Source organism: Rhinoderma darwinii, chromosome 1 (genome assembly GCF_050947455.1).
Source record: "Rhinoderma darwinii isolate aRhiDar2 chromosome 1, aRhiDar2.hap1, whole genome shotgun sequence".
NCBI lineage: Eukaryota > Metazoa > Chordata > Amphibia > Anura > Rhinodermatidae > Rhinoderma > Rhinoderma darwinii.
Genome location: NC_134687.1, coordinates 379085059 through 379100513, shown reverse-complemented (window position 1 = coordinate 379100513; position 15455 = coordinate 379085059).

Below are 15455 nucleotides of genomic sequence, written 5' to 3'. Positions count from 1 at the left end.
AACAGCCCCTGATTTTCAGACGTTTTTTGAGCAACTCGCGTTTTTGCTGCGTTTTTTTACAGCCGCTTTTGGAGCTGTTTTCAATAGAGTCTATGAGAAAACGGCTCCAAAAACGTCCCAAGAAGTGTCCTGCACTTCGTTTGATGAGCCATCATTTTACGCGCTGTATTTTGACAGTGACGCGTAAAATGACAGCTCATCTGCACAGAACATGGTAAGACCCATTGCAAGCAATGGGCAGATGTTTGCTGACGTATTTGAGCCGTCTTTTCAGGCGTAATTCGAGGTGTAAAACGCCTCCATTACGTCTGAAAAGAGGTCGTGTGCACATACCCTAAGGGTCCTATTACATGGCCTGACGAGGGCCGTGTAAACGAGCGCTGACAAAAGAGACAGCTCATTTATCGGCGCTCGTTTGCTCCTTTCACAAGAAGCTATTTTCAGTAATGTATGGGGACGAGCGATCGTTACTCCGATCACTCGTCCTCATGCATTTCTACCACGATAATATTTTAGGCTGCATAAACTATACATTTTGCCAATGAACGAGCGTTTTGAACTGGGCAATTATCGTGAATAAGCGTTTTGTGTACGCTCATTTGCCAGATAATTGGCTTGTGTAAAAACCCCCTAACAGTATTGGAAGTGTACTAGAATAATTTACATATAATGGAGTGATCTTCTATATATTAAACAGATATGCTGGTAAAAAAAATAAGAGCATATATTTAAAAATGTTATTTTCCATGGATTCTCAAAAATTGAAGTAGCTTTGATTCACTGTCAATCTTGAACTTCTGTCAAATTGTGACATTTTACAAAATGTCATCTGCACTATATTTTGATGCCTGTAGCTCACAAGCACGGGTGTTGGTGGACTATTAAAGGGTTATTCCCATCTTATAAAGTGATGGAATATTCCTAGGATATGCCATCACTTTATGACAAGCAGGGGTCCGACTTCTAGGACCCTCACCCAACCTGAGAATGAAGGGACTGCAGTGCTAATTTATTGCTACATCCACTTATAATTTTTGCATTCACAGAGGGTGGCAGGGCCACTGCCATGCAGGGAAAAATTAGAAGGTGAATTAGCGCAAAATCACTTTATCTGATGGGAATACCCCTTTAAGTCACATGGGGCTCTATGGAGCACTGGCAGAGGGGAAGGACACAAATGAAATTTAATGTGGTGATTATTGATGTGGCAATGGCAATAGACCAAGGGCATGTTTCCCTGGTGCCAGGTTCAAGCAACACCACTGACATAAGCTATATGCTTTTCATTTGCTGTTCATTAACTTTTTATTATTCTCTTATAGTCACTGACCTCAGCCCTAATATATCTATTTTCTAATCAATGAAAACGCCAAATATTCTTTAATGCTTAATAGGGAAATAATTCTAAAGCAGTATTATCATATCAGGCATGAATAAAATCTTTAGTTCATTTAACTTTCTATAAAAGATATTAGTAGAACTCATTTTTGTTATTTTAGCAATCCAAGTTCCACAAATCAGATTCCTCTCACTAGGGGGGAAGTATAATAAACTTCAATGAAACACACTAGGGCAAAAAGTGCACAGGGGACATGAGAAGAGGAGTCATCAAGGCAGAAAGAGAACAATCACAATAGTAAGGATAAATTACAGAGGGAGGTAGAGGTTTAGTGAAGGACATCTTAACGTCTCTCTTCTCTCAAGTAGACTTCTTTTCTAAATGGATTTTTTTTTAGCAGGGAAAAGGTTATTTCATAAAAATACCCATAATGTTGTGCTAAAAAATACACAGGATACCATGTTTCTTCACTTGTTCCCCTCAAGAGGCATTCGAAGAAAAAATCCTGACACTCCACACTACACTCCATCTCTCTTTGTCCATACTGAGTGGCACAACCACATTTTCACAGGATGTCACCTGCTGACTACAGTTTATGCTATTAGACAGCTCCTCAAACTTCAGCCACTGCCTATAAAACCTGGACTTGCAAAATGAACTTTTTAGGGAATCTGAAGGACTCCCAATAAGATGTTGTGCAGAGAATTACAAGACAGTCCCATTCAAGTGGCAGGAGCTCAGGGAAAAGCTGCATCCCCTTTGTTCTAAATGAAACTGTTTCAGACCACAATACACCTAGCCATAAAACACCCATATTTTAATGCCGATATTACATCTCCAAAACCCAAATCCAGAGGCGTAGCTAGGTTCTCCAGCACCCGGGCCAAAGATTCAGTTTGGCGCCCCCACAACCTCTTTCCCGACATCTCCTTCCCCCTCGCCGTGTTTTTTTCACTACCAATCAATGACGTGTCATTTCTTTTCCACATTTTTTTATGTAACTCGAGCATAAAAACATTTTTACATTTTACAAGCAACATAGTTCTATACACAACACCAGAACCAAGCTCATTACATATATACAGCACCAGAACAAAGCTCAATACATAAATACAGCCCCAGAACCAAGCTCAGTACATATACATAGTACCAGAACCAAGCTCAGTACATATAAACAACACCAGCACAAATACAGCTCAATTTAGTGCAACCCCTGCTTTACAGGTTTGCACTAAATTGTTTCCAGCTCCCAGCATGGCCCAAACAATGGTAAGGATATGCTGGGAGATGCTGTTTCACAGAAAAAAAAAAAATCATATCATAATCATACCACCCATCATCTCGCTGCAGATCATACAGTGACTACAGTACTGATTAGAGGCAGAATAAACATTTACATTAAGTGACTCACCGGTGACATCTCAGATTCTAGTTCTTTTTCTACATCTTTTTCTCCATCCGGTCCAGACCTCTATGATGACTTCTCCCGGTCACAGCCCATTTCTGCAGTTTGCCGCTCAGATGTCTTAAGCTTCTCACTTTTCCAACATTTCTACACATAAAAACAAAGATAAAGTTCTCATTATACCACACACTATGCCCCTAAATATAATAGCGCCATACACTGCACATCTAATTATAATAGCACCATACACTGTGTCCCACCAACACACCGTGCCCCCTGTAGATAGTGCCTGCCATAGAGCCCCTGTAGATAGTACCCCCCATAGAGCCCCCTGTAGATAGTGCCCCCATATAGCCCACCCCTGTATATAGTGTCCCACATATAGCTCCCCCTATAGTGCGCCACAGATAGCCCACCCCTGTATATAGCCCCCCTGTAGATAGAGCCCACCCCTGTATATAGTGCTCCACAGATAGCCCACCCCTGTATATAGCCCCCCCTGTAGATATAGCCCACCCCTGTATATAGTGCTCCACAGATAGCCCAACCCAGTATATAGCCCCCCTGTAGATAAAGCCCCCCTGTAGATAAAGCCACCCCCCGTAGATAATGCCACACACTTTTTTATTTGGATAAAAAAACAAACTATACAAACTCACCTTAATCCCGTTCCCGCGGCAATGGAGGCCTGCTTTCTTCTGCGCAGGTCTCCTGGGGTTGAACAAAGCGTCTATGAAAAGCGCTGATTGGCAGGGCAGAATGACTTTCCCTGTCAATCAGTGCCTTTCAACGATGCAAGCAGCACAATATATTGCACCGCTTCACTCGTAGAAAGGCGCTGAACGGCCGGGCATGGAACGTACCCGGCCATTTTTTGCCTCTAATTGTACCTGTGTCCTATAGACGTAGGTACAATTATTCTGCAGGAGGGGGTGGCGCTGGCACCCCCCTCTAAGTTGTGCCCGGGGCGCATGCCCCGCCTGCCCCCTCCTAGCTGCGCCCCTGCCCAGATCCCCCACAGTTCTACAGAACCGAACTTAGATCACAATTGGCTTCTATCACATAGGGATCTGCATTCCGTACCGTAGAACATTAAGCGGGCATTAGTTCCTTGGTGTTCAGTAAGGATACATTCAGACGAACGTAGCCCACATCGGACATGAAAAACTGCTGTTTTTCCCGTCCGAGGTGCACCCGTGCGGGACAAGTTATCACGCATCCCCCATAGAGTAGAGTCTATGGAGGGATGCGTGAAGCGCAAAAAAATAGGACATGTCCTATTTTTCCACGATCCTTCACATGCTCCGTTGAAAAAACGGTCGTGTGAATGGCCCCATTGAAGTACATGTGTCCGTGTAACGGCCGTTGTTTTAATGGCCGTCACATGGACTACATATACGCTGGTCTGAATGAGCCCTAAGGACGAGAAAAAGTAGATTAGCTGATTTCTGGTGGGGAGTGAAATTGTGGGTCTCATGTGGACTGGCGATAGGAAAGTTCCTTGTGTCCAATGGAGAGGGAAGTTGTTAGGTTAGAAGGTATGTGAAGGGGATGTTAAAGAGAACCTTTCACCTCCCCATACATGTGCAGCTGAGTGCAGCATGTAATGGGGAGGGCTGCACAAAACCTGGGGTACTTTAAAAAAAAATTCTACCTCCCTCATTTATTTAGATATCGGTGCCGTTATATTTGGTGCCTGATATTTAAATAACCCCCTGAACTGTCAAGGGAGCGTGTTACCATAGCTGTGACACTGTCCAATCAGATATGGACAGTGTTACAGCAAGAGCTAGGAGAGAGAGTGTGCGCGCGTGCACGCTCTCTCACTCCTCAGCTTTCAAGACCAGTCTTCTGCCGAACTGGCAAGGGGGAGTGTCACTGCTACGGACAGTGTAAGAGCTGTGGAGAGGAGAGCGCGTATGCGCGCCTTCATCTCTTCAGCTCTTGCAAGAGATCAGTCTTGTACTTTGTCTGCCGAACTGGCAAGGGGGCGTGTTACTGCTACGGACAGTGTAAGAGCTGGGCAGCGCTTGCACGGTCCGTAGCAGAGACACGCCCCCTTGCCAGTTCGGCAGACAATACAAGACTGATCTCTCGCAAGAGCTGAAGAGATGAGAGCACACTCTCCTCTCCACAGCTCTTACGCTGTCCGTAGCAGTGACACGCCCCCTTGCCAGTTCGGCAGAAGAGTGAGAGAGCGTGCACGCGCGCACTCTCTCTCTCCTCGCTCTTGCTGTAACACTGTCCATATCTGATTGGACAGTGTCACAGCCATAGTAACACGTCCCCTTGCCATTACACGCCCCATTGACAGTTCAGGGGGTTATTTAAATATTGGGCGCCACATATAATGGCACGGATATCTAAATAACGGAGGGAGGTAGAATTTTTTTTTAAAGTGCCCCAGGGTTTGTGCAGCCCTCCCCATTACATGCTGCACTAAGGAGGAGAGCAATGGTTGATAGATACCTAATGTAAAGTGGCAGGGAGGCAAGAAAGAGTTAAGGAGAAGATATTACAAAGTTTTCCTTTTTTATTTTTAGATGTCAATAGAACTCTATTTATCAATCCCAGAAAACACTTTCCAATTGTACTTTTTTGGGTGCCTGCAGCAAGAATGGAGGCAAGAACCAGCGTCATGGAGCATAGAGACACTTGTGAAATGTTACCATCCTCAGAGGTATGTTCTGTAAATAATGATAAAATACTGGAGATGGTGCACAGATGGTGGATGTCTTCTTTATTTAATCTCTTAAGAACACAGCCTATTATGGGCTTGTAGGGTGAAGAATTTTTTTTGAATTATTATTGCCGCATTCTGAGACATTTTTCAGTTGACATAACTGTATAAGGGGTCGTTTTGTTTTTCAGGACAAGTTGTATTTTTAAATGGCACCATTTGGGGTATATATAATGTATTGATTAAGTTTATTAATTTTTTGGCAAGCGGTTGAATAATACAGCAATTCCGCCCTGGTTTTTGCAGATTGTTTTTATACTCTTTTAACAATTTTATTCTATGGGTTGGTATGGTTTTTTTTTTCTTTTGCATAATAAAAGTATGTTTTATGGAGAACAATTAGTTTTTGAGTTGCCGCATATCGAAAGCTCTAACTTATTTATTTTTCTAGCCGTGTGAAGACTTGTTTTTTGTGGGAGGAGTTGTAGTTTTTATCGGTACTATTTTTCGGTGCATACTACTTTTATTAAAAAGTATTGGGGGGGTAGAGCCATGTATTTTGGGGATTTTTGGGGATGGCAGTATGAATAATAATAATATATAATAACTTTATTCTGTATTCTTTACAATTTTTTTAGAAAATAAAATATTTTTTATTGAAAAAATGGGATTGTTTTTTTAAAAAACTTTATTTAATAATTTTAATTAGTCCCAATAGGGATCACTGCGATCACTTACTTAGTATTCTAAAACATTATTGGCTGTCAGTGTTAGGCTATATTCAGACGAATATGTGCAAAATTGGGCATGAAAAACTGCAATTTTAACATCAGAATCGCACCCGTGCGGGACTTGTTTTGACAGATCCCTCATAGACTTGAGTCTACAGAGGGATCCATGAAAACAGACAAAAATAGACCATGTCCAGTTTTTTTTATTTATGGCAGAATTGGGGGCCTATTTTAGGCCCCTGACTGTCATGATTACTCATCGGCACCACACGATTTTCTTGCGGGGACAGCAATGTTAAAGGGAATGTGACGCTAGAAAAAAATGTATTTTTTTTTTTTTAGTTAAACAATTAGTGTATAGGTGATTAAACATTGTTCTAATTTTTTTAATTTTTTTCACTAGTCAGGAAATATTATAAATTAGATTCTAATTTATAATATTTCCCAGTGCTGGTCACTAGATGGAGCAATTCCCAAAATTGCAGCATTGCTTGTGGTAAAGCAACCACATTGCTTTATGCTGCAAAATTTGAGAAAACTCACTCGCTCTAGTGAGCTCTCAGAATCCCCCCCTCCTTTATCCTGGCTAGTGCCGGGAGAAACGAGGGGATTGAACGGTCAAACCTCCTACACTGTGTGTCGCCATTTTTTGAGCTAACACACAGTGTAGTAGGTTTACATACACTAGTAAACACACAGTAAAACACTTACATACACAGAAATAACTTACCTGCTCCAGTCGCCGCCGGTCCGTCCGCTCCGTCTGCTACCGCCGCTCCAAGTGCACAAGTCCGGAAGCCGCGACCGGAAGTAGTAATCTTACTGTCCGGCCGCGACTTCCGGTCTACAGGAAAATGGCGCCGGACGGCGCACAGTTCAACTTGGACTGTGTGGGAGCGGCGCATGCGCCGTTCCCACACAGACGGCGTACAGCATAGTGGATGGAACGGGCCCCGTTCGCATTCACTATGGGACTGTAGCTGCCGTATTCCATGTCTGTATGTGTCGTTAATCGACACATACAGAAATGGAAAAAAAAATGGCAGCCCCCATAGGGAAGAAAAAGTTAAAAAATAAAAAAAAGTAAAACACAAACACACAAATAAATCTAAAAGTTTTTAATAAAACACTAAAATCAAACTGATGTAAAAAAAAATTTTTCCGTGACACTGTTCCTTTAAAGGCGTATTCAGGATTAAAATCTAGGGCAGTACAGAGAAAATCAGAACACGACTCAGCGAATTTTGCTACAGTTGGTTACATCCCTCATTAATCCCTTAAATATGTAAGCCACACCGTCGACCCAAGAAGGTAAATAAAAGTGGTACAAAAAAAACTCAGGGTCAGGCGTACACTCGCTGTTTTAGTCCGGGACAAGTATATATTACCACCATACAAAGACCAATAAAAAAAATTAGGCCATATAGTGGTCAGACACCAATTCTACACAGACGGTCTGCGGAGTATCATCTCGCTGCAGACTGTACAAGTGAATAAAGTACTGATTAGAACCAGGCAGGATAAACAAACAACAATTAAATCCTACATTACTTCAGACCCTGACCAGACCTCTAAATAAAATCGGACCCCAGACTAGACCACAAAATAATTTTAGACCCCAGACCAAACCACTTAATGAATTTAGACACCAGACCAGACCTCTTAATTACCTTAGGCCCCAGACCAAACCCTTCATTAATTCAGACCACAGACCAAATCCCTAAATGTATTTAGAGACCAGACCCCCAAATTAATTTTGACTCCAGACCCTAGACACCTAAATTGCTTTAGACCCTCAACCATGTCCTTAAATTACTTCAGACTCAATATTACTTCTGACCCCAGACTAGATGTCAAAATAAATTTAAACCCCAGACCAGACCCCAAAGTTAATTTAAACCCCAGTCAAACCCCTACATTACTTCCGACCTCAGACCAGACCCTAGATGAACTCAGAACCCAGAACAAACCACAAAATTATCTTAGACTTCAGATTAGACCCCTACATTAATTCGGACCTCCGACCAGGCGCCTCAAAACCTTCTGACCCAAGATTCGACCACTAAAAATTTAAAACCCTACACCAGACCCCTAAATAAATTCAGACCACACACCAGACCTCACAATGATTCCACACCCCAAACCAGACCACTTAATTAATTTAGACCCAAGACCAGACTCCTACATTAAATCAGACCCCAGACCAGACTACTAAATAGATTCAGACCCCAGACCCTAAAATAAATTTACACCAAAGACCAGACCCCTTAATTAATTTAGACTCCAGACCAGACACCTACATTAATTCAGATCACAGAGCAGACCCCAAAATTAATTTCAGACCCTAGATCAGACCCCTAAAATCAATGTAAACACCAGACTAGATCCCTACATTATTTGAGACCGTAGAGCAGACGCCACAATTAATTCAGACCCCAAACCAGACCCTAAAATTAGTTAAGACCAAAAACCCTTAATTCAGACCCGAGACCAGACCCCTAAATTAATTTCATGCCCCAGACCCCTCAATTTCTTTCAAACACCATACCAGGCCATTATATTACTTCAGACCTTAGACTAGTTCAGTGATTCCCAAACTTTCTGAGGCCAGAACCAACTTTTGGCCGAGACTTTTGTTTAGGACCCACCACTACTGTACTTAGCCCCATTTCGTCTGACATATATAAACATTATTTGTAGCTAGATGCCGGCTCCATTAGAAAAATAAGTCCCTGCAACATCAAAAACAACGACAATTGTGCGTGCGGGGGATGAGGTGGGCTCAAGGTATCCTGATACTGTGCGTCTCTGAGGCCCGACTATGGCTGCTGATGATGTGACCCGACCCGTCCATCAGTGGCCATCAGGGGCGTAGCTAGGGGTTCAGCACAGGGGGTGAAACACATCTGAGTGATCCCCAACCCAGTTGGCCCACACACAGTATAATGACCCCTTAGTGGCCCTCACACATTATAATGCCCCTATATCTGCCCCTACACATTATAATGTCCCATATAGCAGACCCCACACAGTATAATGCCGCAATGGCTACCCCCACACAGTATAATGCCCATATAGCTGCCCCAAACAGTATAATTCCCTGATAGCTGCTCACACACAGTATAATGCCTATATAGCTGCCCCAATACAGTATAATACCCCCACACAGTAAAATGCCCCCATTGCTGTCCCCACATAGTATAATATTCCCATAACCGCCACCATAGCTGCCCTCCACAAAGTATAAAGCCCCTATAGCTGCCACCTCACAGTATAATGCCCCACAGCTGTCCCACGCAGTATAAAGCCCCCATAGCTGCCTCCACACAACAACCCAACAGAGCCTAATAAAATAATGAAATCCATACTCACCTATGCCCTTTCCCACGACAGGTGGGCGAGATACTTCTTCTCCTCTGGTCCATGCAGAGTGTGGCTCAGCACAGACAGGAGCGATGATGTGACTACGTTGTGCCTGTCTGCACCGAGCTGCTCACGGCTCACCGCTCACGGCATAGCATTGAATTCAACTGTATCTGCGTTCTGAGGACGCAGATAGAGTTGAAACCAGGACATCAGTGAGTGGCTCACAACCCCCTGGAGGTCTTCACAAGACTCCCCAGGGGGTCGAGCGCCCACATTTTCGGAAACACTGTAGTGTATCATAAAATGAATTTAGGCCCCAGTCTAATGCCCTAAATAAATTTCAGACCAGGCCCGTTAAATAATCAGGCCTCAGATCAAACCCCTTTATATACTCATCTCTCCTAACTCCTGGCTTCCTATTAGCTCTAGGCACCGACGCTCACATGGTCCTGACGCTCGCAGCACTCATAGCTAAAGAGGAGCCAGGAGTTGGGAGAGTTGAGTATTCCTGCCTGTTAGCTATTCTATTAATCCAATAAATAATGACCAATTAAAAATAAAAACTGCCCCTGGGGGCTGGGCTGGCACAGGGAGCCCTCCACCTCTATAAAACTTCTTAGGTGCCACAGTCACTATTAACCCTTGCATCTTAGTGTTTTTATGTCTGGAATCAAAGTTACCACCAACCCTGGACATTAGAGTGGGATGTCGGCTGTATATTACAGCCAACACTCAGTGGCGGATTATCATATGGGCGATTCGGGCGACCGCCCGGGGCCCGAGGCACATCATCTTGCAAAGGTACCTATTCAGCGCGCTAGCGCTGCTAACTAACGAAGATGAGGAGGGGAGGAGCAGGGAATTGGCCGGGAAAGGGGTAGGACACGCCTCCCTGACAAGTGCGGGCCGCCGCCATTGAGTAACAGAACAGCGACGGACGGCTGTTCTGTTACTCCGAATCTGCAAGACAAGAGCCGGGCGGTCGGTCACCGGCGCTGAGGTCAGTACAGCAGGCTTATCCTCCTGCCCAACTGGTTCCCGACCGCTGGCTGTATTTTTACGGCCAGCTGTCAGGGACGGGTCCTTAAAACCCGAGCCATAGACTTTCTACGGCTCGGGTTTTAACTTGCTGCCCGTGCGATCGGGCAGCTGAATGTCGGGTCTCCGGCTGTCAGTGACTGCCGGGGACCCTGAGGAGAAGACAGAAGCAGCTTTCGCTGCTTCTGTCTTCTCCGATGTCTTCTTACACAGCGTTCAATGAACGCTGTGTATAGGAATAGAGACAGCAGCAGCGGCGCTGTCTCTATTCCTCCCGGTGATCATGTGACTGGTCACATGATCGCCGGGTGCCGTTAGTGGCAGACTGTTGCTGGGTCTAACTAGACCCAGCACAGCCCTATTAGTGACAATCGTCACTATGAGAGGGCTGATTTCCCCTGTAACTGGGGCTGCTGTGCAGCTCCAGTTACAGTGGAAAAACATGGTGTAAAAGAAAGAAAAAATATATATAAAGTTCTCCAAAGGTCTTTTTTGACCTTTGAGGAACAGACCACAGTAATAAAAAAATAGGAAAGTAAAGTGCAAAAAAAAATGAAATAATAAATACACATAAAATACCCACCCCAAAAAAAAACCTTCCCCCCGCCAATCATTGTTGTAACGCTAGCGCTGACCCAATTACCCTAATATAGACATGTAATATATTAACATTTACGGTAAACAATGACGATTACAAATAAAAGGTCTATTTTAGGGTAAAACTATGTTATTACCCAAAAAAATAGCTGAAACGTAAAAAAGCTTATTTTTTTACTATTATTTTCAAACTTTATGAATAAAAATTCTAAAATAGCAAAAAAGGTGTGTATAAAAATGATAAAAAAAAAGAAACCTGCATTGTCTACGGAAAAAAACGTCGCAAAAATTACGTCGTTTTTATTTATTTTTTATAAAAATGTGTGTTTGGTGCAACTTTGTAATTACGTTTTATTAAAAAATATTTTCACTTTTTGAGATATAGCTGCTTTGTATCCTGTATCCGTCAGGTCAGCAGGACTGACGGGATCAGTGAAACGGGCCCTGTGCTAAATTATAATCTTAGATGTGATAGATTTGAGGTGGATCCTGCGTGTCACTGATCCTGTCAGTTCTGCTGACCTGACGGATACAGGATACAAAGCAGCTATATCTCAAAAAGTAAAAATATTTTTTAATAAAACGTAATTACAAAGTTGCACCAAACACACATTTTTATAAAAAATAAATAAAAACGACGTGATTTTTGCGAAGTTTTTTCCGTAGACAATGCAGGTTTCGTTTTTTATCGTTTTTATACACACCTTTTTTGCTATTTTAAAATTTTTATTCATAAAGTTTGAAAATAATAGTAAACAAATAAGCTTTTTTACGTTTCAGCTATTTTTTTTGGTAATAACATAGTTTTACCGGAAAATAGACCTTTTATTTGTAATCGTCATTGTTTACCGTAAATTGTAATATATTACATGTCTATATTAGGGTAATTGGGTAATATATATATATATATATATATATATATATATATATATATATATATATATATATATAAAATTATGATATAAAGTTTTTAAATGTGTACATAACCTTGTGGCACTATATACAAGGGGGAGCGCTGTGTGCCACTATATACAAGGGGGAGCGCTGTGTGGCACTATATACAAGGGGGAGCGCTGTGTGGCACTATATACAAGGGGGAGCGCTGTGTGCCACTATATACAAGGGGGAGCGCTGTGTGGCACTATATACAAGGGGAGCGCTGTGTGGCACTATATACAAGGGGGAGCGCTGTGTGGCACTATATACAAGGGGGGCTGTGTAGTGCTATCCACAGTGGTATGTGTGTGGCGCTCTTTATAGGGGGGGCTTTTTGGTGCTATTTACAAGAGGGGGAGGGCTGTGTGGCACTCTCTACAGGGGGCTGTATGGCACTATCTATATGGGGCTGTGTGTAACGCTCTCTACGGGGAGGATGTGTGATATATAGAGGGGGCTGTGTATGGCGATATCTATGGGGGTGTTTAATATCTACAGGGACTGTGTGTGGCACTATGTACAGGGGGCTGTGTGTGGCACTATGTACAGGGGGCTGTGTGTATGTGGTGTTTTACAGTGTGTGGTATTATTATATTCAGGCGCGCAGTGTTTGGTGCTATTATATTTAGGGGTACAGTATGTGGCACCATGATAACTTTATTTTCGTTTATAGGTGTGGAAATGTTGGAAAAGTGAGGAGACGTCTGAGTGGCAAATTCTGCAGAAATGAGTCATGGCCGGGAGAAGTCGTCATGAGCGCTGGACTGGATGGAGAAGAAAAGAGGAAAAAAACTACTAGAATCTGAGACGTCGTCACCTGTGAGTCACTAGATTTATAGAGAATCTGTCACCTCTCCTGACATGTTTATTATAGGAATCCTTGTATTTCACAAAAAGTCTTTCTGCAGTCCAGGACTGATAGACAATTCCCCTTGTCAGGAGGTTGTGTCCCTGCACACTGTGATACTCTCAGTATGTAGGGACACAGCCCTGTGACAAGGGAAATCGTAACACTGTTAATGCTTGCCCAAAAAAGTAGTGTCAAAAATAGTTACGGCGCGGCAGGGCGGCGGTGAGGAAGGGGGGCCCAAGTTTGGGTAACAGCCCAGGGCCCATGGTCTACTTAATCCGCCACTGCCAACACTCACTAGTGATGGGGCGGGCACAGCTGACTCGCTAACCCACTAACCACAACATACTATTATGCTATCGGGCATGAAGGGATTAAAGACTTGAGTTGGTGTTTTGGAGCACTCAGGTGTGTGTCTACATCATGCCAGGAAGAAAGGACATCAGCCTTGACCTCAAAGAACTAATTGTTGCTGCTCGTCAACCTGGGAAGGGTTATAAGGCCTTGTTGTTGGAGAGCCTTCAAGACAGTTGCCAATCTTCTCAGGAGTGGGCATTCCAGCAAATTCAGTCCACAGTCCCACCATTGAATGCTCAGAGATATACAGTGCATTCAGAGGCGTAACTAGGAAAGACTGGGCCCAATAGCAAACTTTTGACAGGGACCCCCCTCCCCTGGGTGTCACACAACCCCCCCCCCCCCTTTGTAGATAGTGCCTTTTTTACAGCCCCCTCTGTAGATAACGCCATACAGCCCCCTCTGTAGATAATGACATACAGCCCCCTCTGTAGATAACGCCATACAGTCCCCCCTGTAGATAACGCCATACAGCCCCCTCTGTAGATATCTACAAAGGGGGCTGTATGGCGTTATCTACAGAGGGGGCTGTACAGCCATACAGCCCCCCGTGTAGGGAACTCCATACAGCCCCCCCTGTAGGGAACGCTATACAGCCACCCCTGTAGGGAAAGCTATACAGCCCCCCCCTGTAGGGAATGCCATACAGCGTCCCCAACCCCCCAAAAAAATACGACCTACAGTGTGAAAAGACAAAAGACATGTATCCCTTATCCACAGGATAGGGGATACATGTGTAAGAACGGGGGACCTAAAGTCCCCCGAAGTTCTCCATGACTAACCTCTGACTTCCGGCGTCTGCGCAGCTCAATAAAAATGAAAGGAGCGCTGGTCACGCATGCGCACAAGCGCGACCGGCGCTCCATTCATTTCTACGGAGCTGCCGACACTGACCCCGGAGGTCCGAGGTTTGTGATGGAGAACGTCAGGGGACTTTCAGTCCCCCGTTCTCCCTATCAATGCCAGCGATCACACATGTATCCCCTATCCTGTGGATAGGGGATACATGTCTTTTGTTTAATGGCAGAGCGGGGAGATACCTCCCTGCTCTGCCGTAGTGTTCAGTGGCGTCGCGCTGTAGCAGCCATAGCGGCTGCTAGCAGAGCCTCCGGCCATGGTGGGGGCCCGTGCCGGCGGGCGACATGGGCCCCTCATGCCGCGGGCCCCGTAGCAGCTGCTACGGCTGCTATAGCGGTAGTTACGCCACTGAGTGCATTCGGAAAGTCTTCAGACCCTGTCACTTTTTTCACATTTTGTTATGTTGAAGCCTTGTGCTAAAATGAAAAAAATGCAAGTTTTTCCTGATCATTCTGCACTCAATACCTCATAATGACAAAGTGAAAACAGAATTTTAGAAATGTTTGCAAATTTATTAAAAATTAAAAACTGTTATTTCACATGGACATTATTCAGTATTCAGACCCTTTGCTATGACTCTTGAAATTTAGCTCTGAGGGCCTCCCATTTCTCTAGATCATCTTTGAAATGTGTCTACACCTTGATTGGAGTCCACCTGTGATAAATTCATTTGATTGGACATGATTTGGAAAGACACGACCACAATTTCTGCTGCACTGAAAGTTCCTAAGAGCAAAGTAGCCTTCACAATTCTTAAATGGAAGAAGTTTGGAACAACCAGGACACTTCCTAGGGCTGGCCGCCCCACCAAACTAAGTAATCGGGGGAAAAGGGCCTTGGTAAAAGGGGTGCCCAAGAACCCAATGGTTAATCTGACTGAGCTCCAAAGAGCCTGTGTGCAGATGGGAAAAACTTCCAGACAGTCAACCATCACTGCAGCACTCCACCAATCTTGGCTTATGGCAGACTGGCCAGAAAGAAGCCTCTCCTCAGTAAAAGACACATGAAAGACCACCTGAAGTGTGCAAAAAAGCACCTAAAGGACTCTCATACTGTGAGAAACAAGATTCTGTGGTCTGATGAAACCAAGATTAAACATTTTGGCCCCAATTCTAAACGTCATGTCTGGAAGAAATCAGGCATTGCCCATCACCTGCCCAATACCATCCCTACAGAGAAGCATGGTGGTGGCAGCATCATGCTGTGGGGATGTTTTTCAGCAGCTGGGACAGGGAGATTGGTCAGGGTTAAAGGAAAGATGAATAGAGTAAAGTACAGAGATATTCTTAATGAAAATC